The following is a 22,781-nucleotide window of genomic DNA, read 5'->3' as shown; positions in this document are numbered from 1 at the left end:
GTGTGTTTTCTTTTTACTTTATTGGTAGTGTCCTTCAATTCATGAAAGTATTTAATTTTGAAGAAATCGAACTTATCTATTTTTTTCTTTCATCATTTGTGTTTTTTGATGCCATGTATAAGAAAGCATTGCCAAATCTCAGTTCATGAAGATGTGTTCATGTTTTCTTCTAAGAATTTTATAGTTTTAGCTCTTACATTTAAGTTTTTGATCAATTTTGAATTAATATTTGTATACAGTGTGATTTTGGGGTCCAACTTAATTCTTTTGCATGTGGATATCTATTTGTCTCAGCACCATTTGTTGAAAAGACTATTCTATTTCCACTGAATTATCTTGGCACTCTTGTTGAAAATCAGTTGGTCATAAATGTAAGGGTTTATTTTTGGACTCCCAATTCGATTCCATTGATCTATAGACCTATCCTTATGTTAGTATTGCATTCTTTAGATAACTGTAGGTTCCTAATAAATTTTGAAATCAGGGACTCCTTCAAAGTCCTTTGTTCTTTTGCAAGGTTGTTTGTCTAGTCTGGGTTCCTTGAATTTCCATATGAATTTTAGGATAAGTTTGTCAATTTCTACAAGAGAGCTAGGATTCTGGTAGGGAATACATTGAATCTTCAGATCAATTTAGGGAATATTGCTGTCTTAATATTAAATGTTCATATCCATAAACATTTGTTTAGTTCTTTAATTTCTTTCCACAATTTTTTTTTTAGATTTTTTTTGATGTGGACAATTTTTAAAGTCTTTATTGAATTTGTTACGATATTGCTTCTGTTTTATGTTTCGGTTTTTTTGGCTGCAAGGCATGTGGGATCTTATCTCCCTGACCAGGGATCAAACCCGCACCCCCTGCATTGGAAGGTGAAGTCTTAACCACTGGACCCTCAGGGAAGTCCCTCCACAATGTTTTATAATTTTCAGTATACAAGTCTTGTACCTTTTTTGTTAAATTTATTCCTAGATATTTTATCCTTTTTCGTGTTATTGTAAATGGAATTGTTTTCTTAATTTCCTTTTTGGATTAGTCTTGCTAGTGCATAGAAATACAATTGATTTTTGTATATTGAGCTTGTATCCTCCAACCTTGTTGAATTTGTTTATTAGTACTGTATGTGTGTGTATGCAAACATACTGAATAGAAATAGTGAGAGTGAACATCCTTGTTCCTGATCTTAGAGGGAAAGCAGTCAGTCTTTCATCGTTAAATATGAGGTTAGCTATGGATGTTTTGTAGATACTCTTGAGTTATGTTGCTTTTGACTGAACGAAACAGAACACCCTGACTAAACTGATGAAAACCAAAAGGGATCTCACTGTGTCACTATAGTGTAAATCCAGAATTAGGATGGGCTGCAGTAACAGTGTGCCTCAGTTTCTCAGTGACATCCTCAGAACTACAATGAGCTATCACCTCACACTGGTCAGAATGGCCATCGTCAAAAAATCTACAAACAATAAATGCTGGAGAGGGTGTGGAGAAAAGGGAACCTCCTACACTGCTGATGGGAATGTAAATTGGTACAGCCACTATGGAGAACAGCATGGAGGTTCCTTAAAAAACTAAAAATAGAGCTACCATATGATCCAGCAATCCCACTGCTGGGCATGTATCTGGAGAAATTCATAATTCAAAAAGATACATGCGCCCCAATGCTCATTGCAGCACTATTTACAATATCCAAGACATGGAAACAACCTAAATGTCCATTGACAGAGGAATGGATAAAGAAGATGTAGTAGACATACACAATGGAATATTACTCAGCCATAAAAAAGAAAGAAATAATGTCATTTGCAGCAACATGGATGGACCTAGAGATTATCATACTGAGTGAAGTAAGTCAGGCAGAGAAAGACAAATGTCATATGATATCACTTATAAGTGGAATCTAAAAAAACGATACAAATGAACTTATTTGTAAAACAGAGTCACAGATGTAGAAAACAAACTTATGGTTACCAGGGGGGAAAGGGAAGGGAGGGATAAATTGGGAGATTGGGATTGACATATACACGCTGCTATATATAAAATAGATAACTAATAAGGACCTACTGTATAGCACAGGGAAATCTACTCAATACTCTGTAATGACCTATAAGGGAAAAGAATCTAAAAAAGAGCAGATACGTGTATATGTATAACGATTCACTTTGCTGTACACCTGAAACTAACACAACATTGTAAATCAGCTATACTCCAATAAAATTTTTTTAAAAAAAGAACTCAGGTTCTTTCCACTCCTCCACTCCATTGTCCTTAGCTTCATCCTAAGGTCAATTTTCCTTAGGGTTGTAAGTTACCTGCCAAGTTATCAGGGCTACAGTGCTTCCTTGTTGAGGCATACCTGGAGACAGAGGTGGTACAAAAGGGGGTTGGGGATGTCCTGGAAGCCATTAGGTATGAGACACCAAGTTAAAGGTACAGGAGGATGCAGATGGTACCTCAGTGAGCGCAGCAAAGTCCCTTGATCTTTTGATATCGCCTGTCATCTTCACAGCTGCAGAGATACAGAGCATCTTGTCTGGGGCCTGAAATGTCTGCTCTTCCCAGTACTTTGGAACAAGGAAGAAAGCTTAATAGTAACACAATTGCTGGGGCTGTATTTATTTATGCTGACTAAGGGCTGTCCCCTCTCAGTGGCAGGTGATTGGATGTCGTCCTTGGGAATGAGGTCAAGCTTCAAATTCTTGAATAAATATTTTAAATCCAAAGAGACAGAGATGATGCTAATGGGAATCCTCCATTCTTTAAACTTCCTGCAGCTCACTCATTCACAGGTGCACCTGACTGTGCACAGGATCTATAGCCAGGAAATGCCAGGCAGGGCTGCTTTATTCTCTAAGGGGAAAGGTAACTGCCAGAGCCAAGGGTCCTGAGGCTGGGACTCTGCCCCACCTTTGCTGGGTGATAGGCACCTACGACTGACATCAGTCAGGGTCCTGCCACAGACAGATGCCACACCAACAGAGGTCAATGGAGGAAGAGGGTTTAATATAAGGCTATTTACGAGGTGTGGGTAGGGTTAAGGAAACAGATGAGGAATGCTGAGACCCCTCAGGGCTAGAACACCCCCTACCCCAGGTCTAAAGAGACAGGGGGAGGGAGTAGTTACAAAGCTCAGAGACAACAACTGAGAAGAGGCACTGAACAGCTGGACCCTTCAGTGGAAGAATGCAGCCAATCTGAAGCCCAGCTGGAAGGGAGCCAGGGGACTAAATACCCCAACGCTTCTCTTCTCCCTCCTCTATCTTCTGCTGTTGCCTCCCATTTTCCTAACCCAACTCAAAGACAGGGCACCAGGGATCCTTGTTGAGAAAGTGCATCTGGTGGGAAAGAATGGAAAATACCCAGCACACCACCCTTTTATTCATCATTGCACAGTTGGTCTTCCAGGGCAGCAGTGTCTGCCCAAGGAGGGGATTTTCTACCCACTGGGCAAAAGGGAACAAAGAAAAAAGTAAATATCAGTGGTACTTCTTCAGAATGTCATCCCAGGCTCCCACATATAGTCGAAGTGGATTTAACCTCCTATTTTCTTTTCTGTCTCTGCACCCCCCTGGGTCCCCGTACGGCTCATCACACGGTGATCCTGCACATAGTTTTCACGAAACAATTCTACTCTATATCTGGTGGTTACTAGGATGCCACTGATCATCATCACTGTCATCCAGTCCATATGTCTAATCGTGAGGGTCACTGTCCACTGTAGACTTCAGCTGAAAGTCTATCTCAGGGAGACTTTCAAATTAATCCAGGCAACACTGATAGAGATACTAAGAACATGTGATAAAATCCACATGCACAGTAATTGAATACATAAGCAGTCGTTAAGATGTTTGCATTCAGTGGAGACAAAAGGACGGGGTCACTTTTAGCAAGGTAGTGAGTGATGAGGGTATCATGGGGGTTGACACCTGAAAATTTCTCTCCATCCCTCAATCAGAGAAGAAGTAACCTTATCCTCACCTGAAGCAATTGCAGGTGCTTGAAACCTCAAAGAAAGTGTCACAAACACAATGTAATCACCCATGACTAGCCCTGGGTTCTGGACTCATATGAAACCTGGAATGGTAATAAATCTTTTTACTTGCTGAAAAAAAAAAAAGACTCATGGACAGGACCTGTCTTCATTTAAGATTTTGACGATTTGTTCATCATGGATTTTTTGCCTTAATTTTGATTTGTTAGAATATTACATTAACATATTATTCATCTTGATTGCTAAGTATTTTGGCCACCCCTTACTTGCTTCACTCTAATCCTGGCCCTGCAAGAGCCTTGCTTTTATTTATTTATTTATTTGGCTGTGCCAGGTCTTATTTGCGGCACGCAGGCTCTTAGTTGCGTTATGTGGGATCTAGTTCCCTGACCAGGGGTCGAACCTGGGACCCCTGCATTGGGAGCACGGAGTCTTAGTCACTGGACCACCAGGGAAGTCCTGAGGCTTGCTTTATGAAACTTTCTGGTGAAGGTTCTTTGGAGAGCTCATCTATTGCACTATGAATAGGAGTCAGTTTAGAAATTTTTCATATAATTTTTCAGGAACAAAGCTAGTTTATAACAAAAGGTACAACTCTTCTCTAATTTTGTTCTTAGTGTTTTAAAGCCCGTAGATGCAACCAAATGCCTGCAATACCATAGGGTGGGTCTCCAACTCCAGGGCTCTAGCTTGTTTTTCCCCCAGCTCCGAAACTTCGCCCAAGCCAATGGGCATTCTTTATTCTGAAGAGAAGTTTGTTTAACCCTGAGTGGGAATGAAATTCAAGTTATGTGAAAACAAAACATTTTTTTAAGTCTCCTTATTTGACTTTCATCCTGGCCCCTGATATTTACTCAAAGTGCTTTTTTAACAAGCTAGTCTGACAGAAACTGATACTGCAGGAAGCTGGAGATCAAAACAACCATATTAAAAAAAAAAAAAGCACCTAGGTTTAGCCCCTGCAGAGCTGAATAGGCTCCTGGTGAGTAAAACCCAGTCTTTGCACTAAACCCACCCACCTCCATGTCTTATCACTGAAAGTCAAATCCTGGAAGTTAGCCCCTGAACCCCCATCCCAGGCTTTCCACTGCAACAGTCTTTCCTAATTCAGTACTAAACCCAAGGCTCCAGAGATGCCATATTTCATCCTGTGTCCCTCCCGCTTGACGGCCTGAGCAGGGGCTTCACACTAACAGGGCAGAATAGAAGGTTGGGTGCCAGGACACTCCCCAGCTACTTGAGTATTTGTGGGAGGTGCGCTGGATTCTCTCCAGCAACAGATCAGTAGGCAGGCCATCAGGGAAAAAGACAATAACATAATTTGTACTTGTACTTTCTTAACAGCAAAACAAAAACAAAGCTCAGGTTCTGCTCAGAGACCTCAAGACTTGCCCACATACACAACTAAGTGTTTAACAATGTCAAGCCCATCCAGCCCTACCAGCATACCCTAGCTGCCCGTAGCTCTCAGATTGTTTGATACACTGGTGCTGCCTGCAATGCCTAGGTATGGCGGATCCCACTGCACTATGTCTGAGTATTTTCCCACTGCATAAGCCCACAGACTGCCAGCATTTTGCCTCTGGCCTGGTGTATACCCTGGATCTTTGGCCATTTCCATCTTACATCTCCCAGAGCCCAAGCTGGTTTGAGATGGCACAGGGGTGACCTTTGAAACTGGCCCAGGCTGGGCCTGGAACACACCATCCAGACCCAGAATCAGCCTGAAGGACCAAGCTGCCTGGGGTCGGGCAGTGAAGCCTTGACAAGTACCAAGCTGGCTATTCCCCCAGAGGCAGAGCACGCTGCAGCCCTAGGGGCCAGGAGTTGAGTCCCTTGGAAAAGGCTGACCTGTCAGATTAACAGCTGCAAACTAGGGGGTGCAGGGAGCCTCTTCTGGACCTCCTCCAAGCCAGCCACAGGCTTTGTGTACTGGTCTTGTTACAAACTGTTCAAATAGTAAAGTCTTAGGGTGTTCTTGCCTCTCCTGCTAATGCAGGATCCCAGCCCCCTGCAAAGTTCTCCCCACTCCTCATTTTAAAGAATTCTGGATGCCCACAGGGCGCTTCTCTTGGGTCTTTAGTATTAAATCAGCTCAATTACAATGTTATGTCCCTGGGCTCTGCGGCCAGCATCCTGCACTGTCCCCTTGTGCTACTGAGGTGCAGGGCAAAGCAGGGGGAGAGCACCTTGTCTCTTAGTTTAAATTTTACTCTGTTATTAGGGTATTTAAGAGTCACGTAGTAAGCCAAAAAATAGCCCCCAAAAGATATCCACATCAAATCCCTGGAATCCGTGAATGTTATCTTATTGGGGAGAAAAGGTCTTTGCTCACGTGATTAAATTACCCATCTTGAGAGGAAGTGCTTATCTTAGTGGGCCCTAAATGCAACCATATGTATCCTTATAAGATACAGACACAGAGGAGAAAAGCCAGACATACAGAGGAGAAGGTAACATGAAGAGAGATTTGGAATGATGAGGCCACAAGCCCAGAAATGCTAAGGCAGCCATCAGAAGATGGAAGAGGCAGGAATGGATTGTCCCCTAGGACCTCCAGTGGGAGTACAGTCCTGCTGACATCTTGATTTCTGATTTCTGGACTTCAGAATTGTGCCACAATAAATTTCTCTTGTGTTCATCTACCCAGTAGTGGTAATTTTTTTTTCTTTTGCGGTACGCGGGCCTCTCACTGTTGTGGCGTCTCCTGTTGCGGAGCGCAGGCTCCGGAAGCGCAGGCTCAGCGGCCATGGCTCACAGGCCCAGCCGCTCCGCGGCATGTGGGATCTTCCCAGATCGGGGCACGAACCCGTAACCCCTGAAACGGCAGGCGGACTCTCAACCACTGCACCACCAGGGAAGCCCAGTAGTGGTAACTTTTTACAGCCGCCTTAGGAAATGAATACGAACAGCGTTGCTTATGTTCTTTCACCGTCTCACAGAGGTTTTTGGTTTTGTTTTAATTGAGTGTTCTTTAACTGAAAGCTCTTTTATTTGCTGCTCCCATAGCACTCAGACACGATTATATGGGGATCCCAGGCTGAGACACCAGGCTGAATGGCAGCCCCCAAACTCTACTTGACATCACATCTCTCTTCTGCACAAACTTGTCCTGTCTGGTTCCCTCTTCCTTTAGGAGCAGTCCTCTCCAAGGGCTTCCTCAGCCCCTCATGGCAGGCATGGGGACTTCAGATGGACCACCCAGCAACCCACATGGATGGCAGGTGAAGATCTTGATGATGGCGGGAGATTGAACTCAAATTGGAAATAACATGGGTCCACAGGCCTGCATATACACAGTGTAGAGAACTTGTCTGCCAGGGTGTCTAGCAGATTAAAATGCACAAAGAGAGCAGGACAAGCTGATCTTCTTAGAGGACATAAGATGAAATCCCATTACAAACTGTATTCCAATTGCCCTTCAGCTTCTTGAAATGGTCTTCATTGCCTAAAACATTCTCCTCCTCAGACTTCAACAAGATGTGAAGACTCTGAAAATCTTTCTTCTGTTGACAATTTGTACTGTAATATATTCTTCATCTGGAGAACCAGTTATCTCAGAGTGTAGCAATTTTTAAGGAAAGGTACCCTGAGCCACAGTTTACAAAATTCCTAATAAATTACAGTTTACAAAAGCCATAGTTTACAAAATTCCTAATAAATTTTGTACAGGAATAAATTCCTGTAGAAAATTCCTAAATAAAAGATTTTATTTAAAATAATATGATTGGATCAGTGGAACAGAATAGAGAGCCCAGAAATAACCTGCACACCTACGGTCAATTAATCTTCAACAAAGGAGGCAAGAATATACAATGGAGAAAAGACAGTCTCTTCAGCAAGTGGTGGTGGGAAAGCTGAACAGCCACAGCACTTCACTGGTTCTAAGCCAATGAAGATAGAACACTCCCTCACACCGTACACAAAGGTAAACTCAAAGTGGCTTAAAGACTTAAATATAAGACATGACACCATAAAACTCCTAGAAGAGAACATAGCAAAACATTTGATGACATAAATTGTAGCAATGGTCTTTTTTGTTTTTTGGATTTTTTAGAAAAGATTTATTTATTTGACTGTGTTGGGTCTTTGCTGCTGTGCGCAGGCTTTCTGTAGTTGTGGCAAGCGGGGGCTACTCTTCATTGTGGTGCATGGGCTTCTCATTGCAGTGGCTTCTCTTGTTGCGGAGCATGGGCTCTAGGCATGTGGGCTTCAGTACTTGCATCAGGAGGGCTCAGTAGTTGTGGCTTGCAGGATCTAGAGCACAGGCTCAGTAGTTGTGGCGCATGGGCTTAGTTGCTCTGAGGCATGTGGGATTTTCCTGGACCAGGGCTCGAACCTGTGTCCCCTGCGTTGGCAGGTGGATTCTTAACCACTGCACCACCAGAGAAGTCCCTTTTTTTTGTTGTTTTGTTTTGTTTTGGGTTTCTTTTGGCCGCAGTGTGCTGCTTGTGAGATCTTAGATCCCTAACCAGGGATCGAGCCAGGCCCCAGCAGTGAAAACACCGAGTCCTAACCACTAGACCTCCAGGGAATTCACCAGCAATGTTTTCTTAGGTCAGTCCCCTAAGGCAAATGAAATAAAAGCAAAAGTAAACAAATGGGACCTAATCAAATTTATAAGCTTTTGCACAGCAAAGGAAACCATCAACAAAATGAAAAGACAACTTACGGATTGGAAAAAAAAATTTGCAAACGATGGGACCTACAAGGGCTTAATTTCCATAATATACAAACAGCTCATACAACTCAACAACAAAAAAACAAACTACCCAATCAAAAAATGGACAGAAGGGGCTTTCCTGGTGGCGCAGTGGTTGAGAGTCCTCCTGCCAATGCATGGGATACGGGTTCGTGTCCTGGTCCAGGAAGATCCCACATGCCGCGGAGCGGCTAGGTCCATGAGCCATGGCCGCTGAGCCTGCGCGTCTGGAGCCTGTGCTCCGCAACGGGAGAGGCCACAACAGTGAGAGGCCCGCGTACTGCCAAAAAAAAAAAAAAAAAAAAAAAAAAAAATGGGCAGAAGACCTATATTGACATTTCACCGAAGAAGACATACAGATGGCCAATAAGCACATGAAAAGATGCTCAACATCGCTAATTACTAGAGAAATGCAAATCAAAACTACAATGAGGTACCATCTCACACCGTTAAGAATGGCCATTATTAAAAACTCTACAAGTAACAAATGCTGGAGAGAATGTGGCGAAAAGGGAACTCTCCTATACCGTTGCGGGAGAATGTAAGTTGGTGCAGCAACTATGAAAAACAGTATGGAGGTTCCTCAGAAAACTAAAAATAGAATTACCATATGACCCAGCAATCTCACTCCGGGCATATATCCAGACAAAACTCTAATTCAAAAAGATACATGCACCACTATGTTCATAGGAGCACTATTCACAATAGCCAAGACATGGAAACAACCTAAATGTCCATCAACAGATGAATAGATAAAGAAGATATGGTACATATATACAATGGAATACAGCGCAGCCATAAAAAAACCTGAAATAATGCCATTTGCAGCAACATGGATGCAACTAGAGATTATCATACTAAGTGAAGTAAGTCAGAAAGAGAAAGACAAATACTATATATCACTTATACGTGGAATCTAAAAAAATGATACAAATGAACTTATTTACAAAACAGAAAGAGACTCACGGACATAGAAAACAAACTTTTGATTACCAAATGGGAAAGTGGGAGGCAAGGGATAAATTAGGAACTTGGAATTAACAGATACACTACTATATGTGAAATAAATAACAAGGTCCTACTGTATAGCACAGGGAACTATATTCAATACCTTATAAAAACCTATAATGGAAAAGAATCTGAAAAAGAATATATATATATTCACCGAATCACTATGCTATACACTGAAACTAACACATCATTGTAAATCAACTATACTTCAATAAAAAATTAAAACAACATGATTATATTTAGCAGCATGCCCAGTGTAAAATTTTTTTTTAATATTTATTTTGGATGCCCTGGGTCTTAGCTGCAGTAGGCAGACTTCTTAGTTGTGGCATGCAGGATCTAGTTCCCTGACCAGGGATCGAACCCAGGCCCCCTGCATTGGGAGCATGGAGTCTTACCCACTGGGCCACCAGGGAAGTCCCTGGTCAGTGTAAATTTACTCCTAAAATAATTTTTAAAAAGCTATCAGGGGGCTTCCCTCGTGGCACAGTGGTTAAGAATCCGCCTGCCAATGCAGGGGACACGGGTTCGAGCCCTGGTCCGGGAAGATCCCACATGCCGCGGAGCAACTAAGCACCTGCGCCACAACTACTGAGCCTGCGCTCTAGAGCCCGCAAGCCACAAATACTGAGCCCAGCTACTGAAGCCCGCGCACCTAGAGCCCGTGCTCCACAACAAGAGAAGCCACCAGAATGAGAAGCCCGCGCACGGCAACGAAGACCCAACACAGCCAAAAATAAATAAATAAATTTATTAATTTTAAAAAAAAGCTATTGGAAAAAAATAAAAAACTATCAGAAAAAAGTTACTTTTTTGAATAGGTAATACACTCAAATGATTCAAAAGTCAAAAAGTATAAACGGGTGTAAACATGAAAATTTCCTCTTGTTTCTATCCTCCAGTCATCCAGTCTCTCTCCGTACTATACAGTTTGCTTATTCACAGGAAACAGAGGGGCAGTTTGTTTCTTATTATACTTCCAGAGATGTTTTCTGCACAAATGGTGGCATCCTACGCACAGTTTAAAATTTAAAAACCTTTTAACTGAAGAATAACATAAAGAATAATGCAGGGAATTCCCTTGTGGTCCAGTGGTTAGGACTCGGTGCTTTCACTGCTTGGGGCCCGGGTTCAATCCCTGGTCGGGGAGCTAAGATCCCACAAGCTGTGCAGTGTGGCCAAAAACAAAAAAAACCAAAAAGGAATGCACACCTCAATTAATTTTCATACACTGGACATATTTATGTTACCAGTACTGAGATCAAGAAACATCACTACCTGAACCCCTTGGCCCCTTCAATGTCCTCAATGTCCCTTCCAGTCACTACATCCCTCAAGAGTCCACTATTCTCATTTTTAACAGTATACTTTTGCTATATTTATATAAATTAGGCAACCTTGACTTTTAACAGCATGCGTTACTTTTGCAGTCTATGTATACCTTACATAAATGGAATTATTCAGTAAGATTGTGCCTGGATTCTTTCTCTCAACATTATGTTTGTGAGATTCTTCCATATTGACAAATGTAGTTGTAATTTAGTCATTCTCACTGGTGCTTAATTAATATTCCATTGTTATACATACATTTTTGCAACTTGCTTTTGTTTTGTTTTACAATATATCTCAGAGAAATTTTTGTATCCATATTTTGAGTGCCCTTATTCTTTCTTTGTGTAGTAGTATTCCATTATGTAAATAACAACTTTTTTTTTACTTGTGCCCTAAGATAGACATTTAGCAACAACCTATATTTAGAAGTAATATGTTTCTAACAAAACAGGGACTAATTTCATAGGACTCTCAGTACATTAGTAAAATATTTTCTAATGAAAAAATTGTGTTTTAAAAATATATTATCTTGGGGCTTCCCTGGTGGCGCAGTGGTTGAGAGTCCGCCTGCCGATGCAGGGGACACGGGTTCGTGCCCCGGTCCGGGAAGATCCCACATGCCGCAGAGCGGCTGAGCCCGTGAGCCATGGCCGCTGAGCCTGCCCGTCCTGAGCCTGTGCTCCGCAACGGGAGAGGCCACAACAGTGAGAGGCCCGCGCACCGCAAAAAAAAAAAAAAAAAAAAAAAAAAAATCTTATCTTTAAAAAATATATTGACTTATAATAATAAATGTATTTGTTTTATAGAGAACCCAGATTCAGTAAACCACCAAATGCCCCACAGGATGGGACTGTGAGGGCAGAGAAGCAGGTTGAATGACCCCCATGACCTGGGAGACGAGGGGCTGCAGGGAGTGGTGCAGAGCCAGAAGCACCAGTTAGTCCTTCTGACCCCACGACTGAACCATTATCCTGGACCAATCCCAAGGCCATTTGCTCTGCCTGCCAAGTCTAATGGTTTTCCAGCTTTTGCCATTGAAAAACTAGGAATAGAGAAATTTATTTAAGCTACCTCCAGCTAATGAAGAAAAGTAGAAATTCTTCATCTGCAGTTGGGTCATAAACATTTCAGCAAGAACGTAAGTATAATTTTCCCAGGTAACATTGATAACATATTCTAATCCTTTGATGTCCGTGTGGGAAACAACTGAGTAATTTAATAGTGAGCTTATGCTTTAAGTGCAAAGAATTATTGTGGAATAAAATGTTCATTTCTGAATTCAGTTGTCACTTGCTCTTCAAGTACTTGCTCTTCAAATTCATTAACAATAAATGCGTTAAAAATTATTTTTGATATCATGCATTATAACAGCTTGATTAAAATTAACCAAGTGTGTCTCACCTCCTATGTCTTTTACACATAAAGATAAGCCCTCAGGTCAAATACTTTTTCTCTTTTCAGTTCGTAGAAAAATGGTTTGCGATTTGGTCTGTTGGGGAGGCAGTTTCTCGCTCTAATGACAGCATGAGATTATCCGTTACATATCGTTTAAACATTCATGTTAAACATGCATATTTAACATTCATAGAGACAAGACTGGGGCCAATTTAGGGCAAAATCATGACGTTCACAAATTGAGGGGCTCCTAACCCTTACTGGGGAAGAGGTCAAGAAGCAGAGCACTGTGGTAAAGTGTGAACATCCCAATAGACACTCCTCTGTGTTTCTGAACTCTTAGATCATTATGGTAAATTCTTAGGAGTTGAACTGCTGTCAAAGGTAGGTGTATTTTAAATGTTGATGCATATTGAAAAATTAGTTTTTAAAAAATTGGTAACAATTTATATATTTAATGAGTGTGTTTTTCTTACATCCCTGCCTACACTGCACATTGACAGCTTCCCTCCCTGTTTTTTTTTTCTTTAGAGTCTGTAAAGTATGGTAGTTAAGAGCATAAGCTATGGCTTCAGAGTACCTAAATTAGAATCACAGCTCTGCTACTTTCTAGCTGTGTGATTTTGAGCAAATTACTTAATATCTCTGTGCCTCAGTTACGTAATCTATAATACAAGGAGCGTAATAATATGTACTTTTGGGTTGTTGTGCAGATTCAGTGAATTAATTTTTGTAAAGTGCTTAGCAATGAACCTGAATATCTCAGGTTGAGCCATTTGAAATTAATAAACAGTAAAAAAAAATCAGCAATTGCATAGGGTTCAGTGTAAGTGTTAATAAATGTAAGCTATTATTATCTTTGCACATCTGATAAATAATATGTATTTTTAATATAATATAGGTGCTATCTAATTAAAGTAGGTTGGTACTAGACTCTGACTAGACAGTCAAACGAATGCCTCAGGAAAGGGAACTCTGAAATCAACCCAAAACTGTGAAAATTTAGGCTATGATAAAGGTAGCATTTCAAATCATAAGAAACAAGGATTTTTAAGTAAATGGTGCTGGGGCGACTGGCTGGCCACCTGAAGAAAAGCAAAGCTAAGTCTCCAGTTAATTCTATACACTGAAACAAATTCCAAATGGAGAACAGATGCAAACCTAAAGAGTTTAGCCTATAAATTATTAGAAGAAGACACTGGAAAAATTATTTAAAATCCCAGAATGGAAAAAGACATGTTACCTTGAATTCATAAAAAAGAACATTAAATTATCAAATATTTCTGCATGGTGGGGATTTCCCTGGTGGTCAAGTGGTTAAGATTCCATGCTTCCACTGCAGGGACCATGGGTTCAATCCCTGGTCACGGGACTAAGATCCCACATGTCATGTGGCACGGGCAAAAAAAAAAATTCTGCATGGAAAAAACACCTTAAACAACGTAAAAGATCCCAGAAAAATACTTAAAACAGTTATGACAGACAAAATGCGAATTTCCTTTATCTCCTTTAAAGAACTGTTACAAAACAAGAAAAATACCAATAGCATAAAAAGAAAAGAAATGGATGAAGGATGTGAAGAGGCAGTTCACAGAAAAAGCTTTTAAACATTGGAAGAGCTGCTCAACTTCATTCATCATTAAAGTGGTGCAAATAAAAACAAGATATCACATGACTTCCCTGGTGGTGCAGTGGTTAAGAATCCACCTGCCAGTGCAGGGGACACGGGTTCGACCCCTGGTCGGGGAAGATCCCATATGCCACAGAGCAACTAAGCCCGTGCCCCACAACTACTGAGCCTGTGCCCTGCAGCCTGCGAGCCACAACTTCTGAGCCCTCGTGCCCATGCTCTGCAACAAGAGAAGCCATGGCAATGAGAAGCCCAAGCCACTGCGATGAGAAGCTTGTGAACTACAATGAAGAGTAGCCCCCGGTCCTCACAACTAGAGAAAGCTGGCGTGCAGCAATGAAGACCCAATGCAGCCAAAAACAAACAAGATGTCACTTTTCACCTGTCCTATTGGCTAAGAGTTGTACTGCTTGATTCTTTTTATTGGTTGTATATTTATCTTTCAATAAAATAATAGAAGTATTTCCAATAAAACAGTAGTTTAAGCCAATCTACAAGTTAAAAAATGATAACATATAACAGTGGATTTTGAAACCAGAAATCAAAGACAAATTTTCTCATTTATTCAAAGTTTACCTAAAATCTTGCTTTATTTCAACCCTTCTGAGATCCTTAGGTAAATGGACTCTTCCTATTATAATAAGTCCATGAGTATTACACAGAACATGCTTTAAGAGAGGCAAAGCACCCCCTCCATCAACTTTCTCCTCTTCCCTGTGCTGTCATCAAGAAGAAAGTTGGGGGCTTCCCTGGTGGTGCAGTGGTTGAGAGTCCGCCTGCCGATGCAGGGGACATGGGTTCGTGCCCCAGTCCAGGAAGATCCCACATGCTGCAGAGCGACTGGGCCTGTGAGCCATGGCCACTGAGCCTGTGCGTCCGGAGCCTGTGCTCCGCAACGGGAGAGGCCACAACAGTGAGAGGCCTGCGTACCACAAAAAAAAAAAAAGAAAAAAAGAAGAAAAAAGGAGGAAAAAAAGAAGAAAGTTGGTATGGATTGTTCAAATTCTAGGACTTTAAAAAATTTTTTTTGGCTGTGTTGGGTTTTCATAGCTGCACATGGGCTTTCTTTAGTTGCAGTGAGGGGGGCTACTCTTCGTTGCGGTGCGTGGACTTCTCATTGTGGTGGCTTCTCTTGTTGCGGAGCACGGGCTCTAGGCGCGCAGTCTTCAGTAGTTGTGGCATGCAGGCTTCAGTAGTTGTGGTGCAGGGGCTTAATTGCTCCGCGGCATGTGGGATCTTCCCGGCCCAGGGATCGAACCCGTGTCCCCTGCATTGGCAGGCAGATTCTTAACCACTGTGCCACCAGGGAAGTCCCTCTAGGACTCTTATCGGATCAAATTTACTAGCGATCAATGTACATTAAAATGTCACTCATTTTGGGTGTGGGAAGACTGAAACTCTTTCAGCATTCTCTTCTCTCCATGCTGCAGAACTGGAGGGTATCAGTGCCCATTCCTAGCTCAGTGTGTGTGTGTGTGTGTGTGTGTGTGTGAGAGCCCCAGGTTGCAAAATAGTGAGTGGACATAGGGCCTGCTTATCCCAATGCTACCCAAGGCCAGCTCTTGGGCTCTTCTCTCCCTTCAATCAATGACGGACCAAGAGTCTGTTCTCCTTCCTGCTTCCCTTTTTCAGACACACACAGTGCTCACTACCCCAGCAGCAATTCAGGCCAGCTCAGCACTAGGCAGTGAAAACAAGTACCTTCTATCTTGCTGCCTGCCTGCTTCTTTCTGGACACATTCTCTGTGTCTTGCTGGATGTGTCAGATTGGCTTTTGGTCCGAAGGTTCTTAGTTCTAACCAGACTGGCCAAAAAGGACTGATGCACGTGTTTCAGTTCAGATCACCCAAGTTCTCCTCATTGAGTTCCAGGTCCAAGCCCAGCCAGCAATGAAGGCACACCAGCTACTCCTGGGAGTAAAGCATCAATGCAACTTCCAGACCCTATATACTAAATGGGGAGGGGACTTGCTTAGATGTGGCTGAATGGTCAAAAGCAGCTGGCCTGCAGCTGAGGGGTCTGAGGAACATAGAAGTGGACTTGGATTTGATTTAACCCACTGCCAGTGCATAGCAGGGGCTCAATAAATGTGGACTGAGGTGATGACTGAGGGTGGAAAGACAAAAGAAACACATAGTGAATACTGTTTTCACAATGTAAGGACATGTCATCAAATACTACATTATGAGACGCAGCCGAATTTATTAGGAGATTGTACTAGTCAGGATAGAGATTATGCTACTGCAACAAAAACATCCACAGATCTGACTGGAAGAGGACAGAAGTTTATTTCTCTCTGGTATAATAACAACCATTTAGTCTAGGCTACTGAAACAGCGCTACTCTGTGTGATCATTTAGAATCAGTGCTTCTTCCACCACTGCTTAGGGCTACAGTTCCCAAGTTGTCCCAAAGAGCCTCAGTGAGCTCACAAGAGCACCATGGGACATGTCAGATTTTTGAGGAAAACACAGTAATCCTCAACATCTGATATACACCACATAAACTACTAGCTTGAGGTTCTTCACAGTTTCAACATGAGATAGCACTGCTTTCCTTTTGATGACACGAGATATTTCTGAATCTAGGTTTTTGGTGATTGCCGTGATAAAAAGCAAGTCCTCTAAGAAAATCATTGTGGAACAGGGAATGGGGTGGTGGTGTCCAATCTGATTCCAAGGTTTGAGGAGTTGTGCAGTGCCCCATAGGTATACACATTCCATCACCAAGTGACTGCAGTTGTTTAAAGTAAAATTTTTCTCTTTCAATTTATGCATATTATTTGTTACAAACGTCTACTAAATGTTGGGAGACAATTCTCCATGGATCTCTCATTGTTTTGCATATGTTGTAAGCAGAGGCATTGACTGCCTTTGATCCAGGCTATCTTTTTAAGGATGCTTGTATAACTAATAGGCTTGGAAGACAGAGATAGTGACTGTCTCTGGAACAAAGGGTGGGTGGGTCTACTTACTGCCTAGTATAATAGAAATAACGTTTCCCTTGGGCTTCCCTGATGGTGTAGTGGTTGAAAATCTGCCTGCCAAGGCAGGGGACACGGGTTTGAGCCCTGGTCTGGGAAGATCCCACATGCCGCGGAGCAACTAGGCCCGTGAGCCACAACTACTGAGCCTGTGCATCTGGAGCCTGTGCTCCGCAGCAAGAGAGGCCGCGACAGTGAGAGGCCCGCGCGCCGTGATGAAGAGTGGCCCCCGCTCGCCGCAACTAGAGAAAGCCCACGCACAAAAATGAAGACCCAACACAGCCAAAAATAAATAAATAAAAATTTTTTTTAAAAAAGAAATAACGTTTCCCTCTAGGGCAAAGATCAGGCAGGCTTACTATCCGTTATAAAAGATTCAGGTTGCCAAAGCTTGGTAACAAGAGACTCAGGTCACCTCTCCTGTAACGCAACCTGCTGCCTAGGCAGGTGTCACACCACCCTCTTCACAGAGCCCCATAGGAACTGGGGCTCAGGAAACCAAAGCCAGTGCTGATACGCTGACTATTGCTCTTGCCATGAGTCATGCATTCCATTGTCTCTGACCCAAGAGTCTCCTGTCTTCTGCCAACACCCATAAAATTGTGGCTGGCTAACTTGTTAGTTTACAAATAGGATAAAACCTCAGACTCTTTACAGTTCTTGACACTAAGTGGTTAGGACATAAGTACTTGTTAGGTTGTTTGGACAAAACTACTTAAAATACACAACTATTCTTTCTTTTGGCCCAGGAGCACCATGATAAAATTACTGAGACACTAGGGGGATGCTGTGAACTGGAAAGTTTGGGAACTTCTGGCTCAGTGCATTGTTCTCATCCACATGTTTAAACGTGAGACCTGTCACTTGCCAGCTGGCAGGGAGGGGAGAGGAGAAAGTCCAGGGAAGCAATTTTTTTAAAAAAGAAAACCAGGTATGAGTTACACACATCTCTCCTGCTCATGTTCCACTGGTGAACTTAGCCACAGGACTACAGCCAGCTGCAAAGGAGGCTGGGAAGTGGAATCTCTACACAAGTGTCCCTATGCTTGGCCTAAAATCTATGTCTATGGAAGAGGGGGAGATGGATTTTGGCAGACAACTAGCATTCTACACCACAGAAATATTCTACACCACTTGAAATATTAGTGCAGGATGAGATGTGTAAACAATCTTTTAATATCTTTACTGTGAGATGGCTCTATATGGCTTTTATCTGAGAGGCATTTGCCTTGGTAACCTCTGCAGATTTCTTCCTTCCTTAGCCTCTCTTGGCACCCTACCCTAACCCTTACTTTCAGGAGCTCGCTAATGAGAATCTTTTCGTTAGCAGACTCTGGGATGCTCTGCTTCTGGTCCTGGGTGGAAGGTCCTAGGATCAGCAATGTGTATGGCTGGGCTTGGAGCTCTTGGTGAAGGGGGAGCAGTGAGTAGGGAAGGGATACTGGACTCGTGTTTATGGCATGGTGGAGTAACAACATTTTGCACTGGTCAGGCAGGGTAGATCCAGGCTTTTATGTGCCTGAAGCTTATACAATTTGGGAGTCTTCTTTAAAAAAAACTAATACAAAATTATGGATACAAAATTAACTATGTATCAAGAACACAAAATAAATATTTATTTAGAATGAGGAAAGAAACCATAGTAATTGTCAAAAAATACACAAAATTAATCTGAAATTAAGGTATACAGAAGAGCAATTTAAAATTGCTTCTTGTATTGATCTCCATAATTATGTAATCAAATTATTTTTATATTACTTACATTGACTTATTAATGGAATGTGTATGGGACTTTTGATACAGGAACACTTGCTTCTTCGGGCCATTTTCCTGTGTCTATGGTAATGTTGTGTTTGTTTTCATCAACTGATAGACTTTGTCAGCACAAGAAGCATCCAGTAGGCTAAGAGGTAATCTGATTTGATCTGATGCATAAAACATGAGTCTTCATACACAGATGTGTTTGCCATTGACAATACTGCTACAGGTGTATGCCCTATAAACCTAGGAATTGTGATCAATTCTATTTTGCAAGATTTCCATCAAAAAAGAAACAATATATGATGCATTAATAATTGTGTACATTGTACCATCAAGTGTATTTCTGAAGTAGCAAACTTTTAAGTAAGTTTCGACGAGAACTGAGCCTGCCACTTACAACTGTACACATCTAATGATTGGAAGAACTTCCTGAAGACTAGCTTTTGGTCCCCTACTTTCCAAACCTGATTTCTCCTCCATTACTTACATCTATTTCTGGTGTTGGGTACCTTGGGACATGTTCATACCACTATTTTGCCCTTGGCTCTGCACTTTTATGTTATGGTGCCCGATGAGTTGGCATGGGAGGGTCAGGAGTATTCTTAGAAGCCATTTCTATACCAGGAGGCCTGTGATAACATGACCAAACCTGGAAGTGACTACAAATCACAGATATATATGCCAGTCAGTCCAAACTTCATGTATCCTCAACTCAACTTCTCTTTAGCCAGTTACCAAAAATGCCTACTGCCACACATCACTGTTCAGTAGGAAAAGATTGATGGTGAGAAAGTCGGAGAGGAAAGACACAGTCGTCTTAAACCGTTGCTGTTAAAATATCCTTATTTCCCAAATTTTATAAAGACGTGAGACCATTGGAATACATTGTTAGGGCTGCTCAATGGGCCTTGGATGGGGCATGTACAAGTCAAGCTTAACCTCCATGAGCTTCCCCTGGCTAGAGGTTGTAAGTGACCCTGAGGAGATCCGTCTTAAAACAAATGCAATATCCTCAAAAACCAACTGTTATTTTGCAGTACTTTATAACTTACAGAGCTTTCATACTCATCACTATAGTTGATCCTCAGAGCAGCCTTTAGGTTGCCAGAGCTGATACCAAAACTTTGGGAAGTAAAATGTTTTGCTCCAGGCAAGTGAAACCTCCTAGACTCAAGAGTGAGGCCTTTTTTTTTTTTTTTTGGTACGCGGGCCTCTCACTGTTGTGGCCTCTCCCGTTGCGGGGCACAGGCTCCGGATGCACAGGCTCAGCGGCCATGGCTCACGGGCCCAGCCACTCCGCGGCATGTGGGATCTTCCCGGACGGGGGCACGAACCCGTGTCCCCTGCATCGGCAGGCGGACTCTCAACCACTGTGCCACCGGGGAAGCCCAACAGTGACGTCTTTTAACTTCAGAATTCATGCCCTTTCTACTGTATCATTCCAGAGAAGACTCATACAAGACATTTTTGCATGACCTATATTAACTGCTCAATAAATATTCATGGGACAAATGAAAGAAAAGAAAGAAGTCAAGCAGGAGCCAGGAATCCTTTAAGGGGCCAAAGAAAGACAATCCGTCAGTAGGAAGGAAAACGGGCCAGAATCCCACCTTTCCAGCTGGGACAGACACTTTCCCTACATTTCTTACAGATGTCAACCTGTTCTCCATGTTCCATGGTCCAGGCCAGTATATGGAACAAAACCCAGATGATGACTCTGTAAGAGGGCTCTGGGTCCACATGCCCTCATAAAGCAGTTTCTATTTTTCTGGGTAACAGGTGGGAAGTGGGTTGGGTTTTTCTCTGTGGGTGGGGTGGGGCAATGGGGAGAAGATGGATGAGCCTTAATTAGGGTTAATTGTAGCTTTGGTAAATAAATAATGAAAATACGCCCAGGTAGATTTTTGATGAATGTGTCATTCACCAGTTCAATGCCTGTTGCTTAACTTTAGTTGTTAAATGAGAGGAGGCAGGAAAGGAAATCTGCACTTTGAATTTAAAGAGCAGCTGGCTTGATCTTTATTTCAGATGTAGTGAGATCAGTGATATGCTCTGTGCTTCTCTTCTGCTTTGTCAGGCCTCAGACAAGAGGAGGCTTTTAATGCTGAATTCCAACACCTTAAAAGCAGACAAAGGGATGGAAACTTAGGAAAGTTGATTTAACATGGCCCAGGCCTTTCAGGAATCTCATGGGTCTCTGGAATTTCTGACAGCCCAGTTTCTACCCTTTAGCATGAGGGCAGAGAAGGGCTTATTTAAAACTGGGGCCCAGGGCTTTCCTGGTGGTGAAGTGGTTAAGAATCTGCCTGCCAATGCAGGGGACACGGGTTCGAGCCCTGGTCCGGAAAGATCCCACATGCTGCGGAGCAACTAAGCCACAACTACTGAAGCCCGCGTGCCTAGAGCCCGTGCTCCGCAACAAGAGAAGCCACCGCAATGAGAAGCCCGCGTACCTCAACAAAGAGTAGCCCCCACTCACCACAACTAGAGAAAACCCGCGCATAGCAACGAAGACCCAACGCCACCAAAAATAAAATAAATAAATTTATATTTAAAAAAACAAAACTGGGGCCCAGTAATTTGGAGAGTTAAATGGTCAGGATAAGGAGGTCTCAGCCAAGGAGGTGAGGTCTGTTCACAACCAATTCCATCTATGTTTAAAACCTTCCATGCACCCTTTGAGAGCTCAGCTGGTAGAGCGGAGGACTATAGACCTGACATGTGTGGATATCCATCTATGTTTAAACCTTCAAAGGCTTCCTTACTTCCCTTAGAATAAAAGCCAGACTCCTTACTGTAGCCCAGCAGGACTTGCATGTCCTGGTCTCTTATCTCTCTTCCACTCCCCATCCTCCAGCCACACTGGTGACCCTTCTGGTCCTCACACATGCCACCCCCTTCCTTTCTTGTAGCCTTTGCATATGTTGCTCCTCTGGCTTTTCATAGATTCAGCTTCTTATTATGTTTCAGGTCTCAGCTTAGGGTCGCTTTCTCAGTGTGGCCTTCTCTAACCATCTCATGTAAAGTAGCAGCATAACCTCTGCTCCTGCCACTTTTACCTGCCATCAAGCTCACTGTTTCCTCCCTAGTACGTCTTAGTTTATAATGTTCTTATTTATTTAGTTGTTTCCTTACTTAGCTTCTGCTTCCTCCACGAGACCATAGACTCCATGAAGGCAGAGGACTTATTTCTCTCATTCACCAGCATATACCAGCTCCTAAGACAGTATCCAGTCCGTGGGAGGTGCTCAATACATATTTGGTGAGCAAAGACTGAAAGAATTGTTTCCCTTCAGGGCACTAGCTGCTGTATTGGTGGAAGGTTCATCTTAGCTCTCAGAGTGGTTTTCAAACTCTCAACATGTTTTGTTGCCTTCCTGCCCTGGGCTAAGCCTTTCATCCATCCAAAAACCAAACAAAGTCTTGACTCGGGTCTCTCTGAGGTCTCTCCCCTGGTACACTGAGCACTCTAAGGGAGCAGATGTTTTCTCAATGGGTGAAACAACCTGTTTCTCAAGGGTGTGCCCTCTCCCAGTCAGACAGGATGTGCCCTCAGAGCTTGCCAGGGCACGCTTCTCCAGAAATGCAGGCACTGCTCAAGCTCAACTGAGCCGCCGGAGCGTGGCAGCCAGGAGCGTCCACAGGAGACAACCAGCAAGCTCAGGAGAGATGCACATGGAAAAATAAAACTCTTAACTTGGGAGCCAACCTGGGGCTGGAAAGTCCACTTTGAAAGAAATCCCAACAAGAGCCAAGAGAGTTGGAAAAAACAGGAAAACTCCCATCGACACATACATTTTCACTGGAGCCATTCCATCTGTGTTTGTTTCTCCAGGGCCTTGCCGTGAGGACCTTACTTGCATTGACCATCAAAAACATTCAGTTCAGGGACTTGCCTGGCAGTGTGGTGGTTAAGACTCCGCGCTCCCACTGCAGGGGCGGCAGGTTCCATCCCTGGTGGGGAATTAGATCCCACAAG

General features: G+C 42.8%; 1 long non-coding RNA gene across 1 annotated transcript in view; it reads right to left on the bottom strand.

Moving 5' to 3' along the window:
• The window catches only part of LOC149749155 (uncharacterized), a 114,174-nt gene that overhangs the window by 80,311 nt on the left and 11,082 nt on the right, over positions 1-22,781 (bottom strand). The window contains exon 3 of the long non-coding RNA XR_016393291.1: positions 1-22,781. This exon is cut by the window's left edge and continues 33,278 nt beyond it. This is a non-coding gene — a long non-coding RNA (uncharacterized LOC149749155).

This window comes from Delphinapterus leucas, chromosome 5 (assembly GCF_059928025.1).
Source record: "Delphinapterus leucas isolate spDelLeu-1000000601 "Yukka" chromosome 5, BTC_Dleu_Yukka2, whole genome shotgun sequence".
Taxonomy (NCBI): domain Eukaryota; kingdom Metazoa; phylum Chordata; class Mammalia; order Artiodactyla; family Monodontidae; genus Delphinapterus; species Delphinapterus leucas.
Note: the sequence above shows the minus strand (reverse complement) of the source record. Positions and strands in the feature narration are given on the sequence as shown.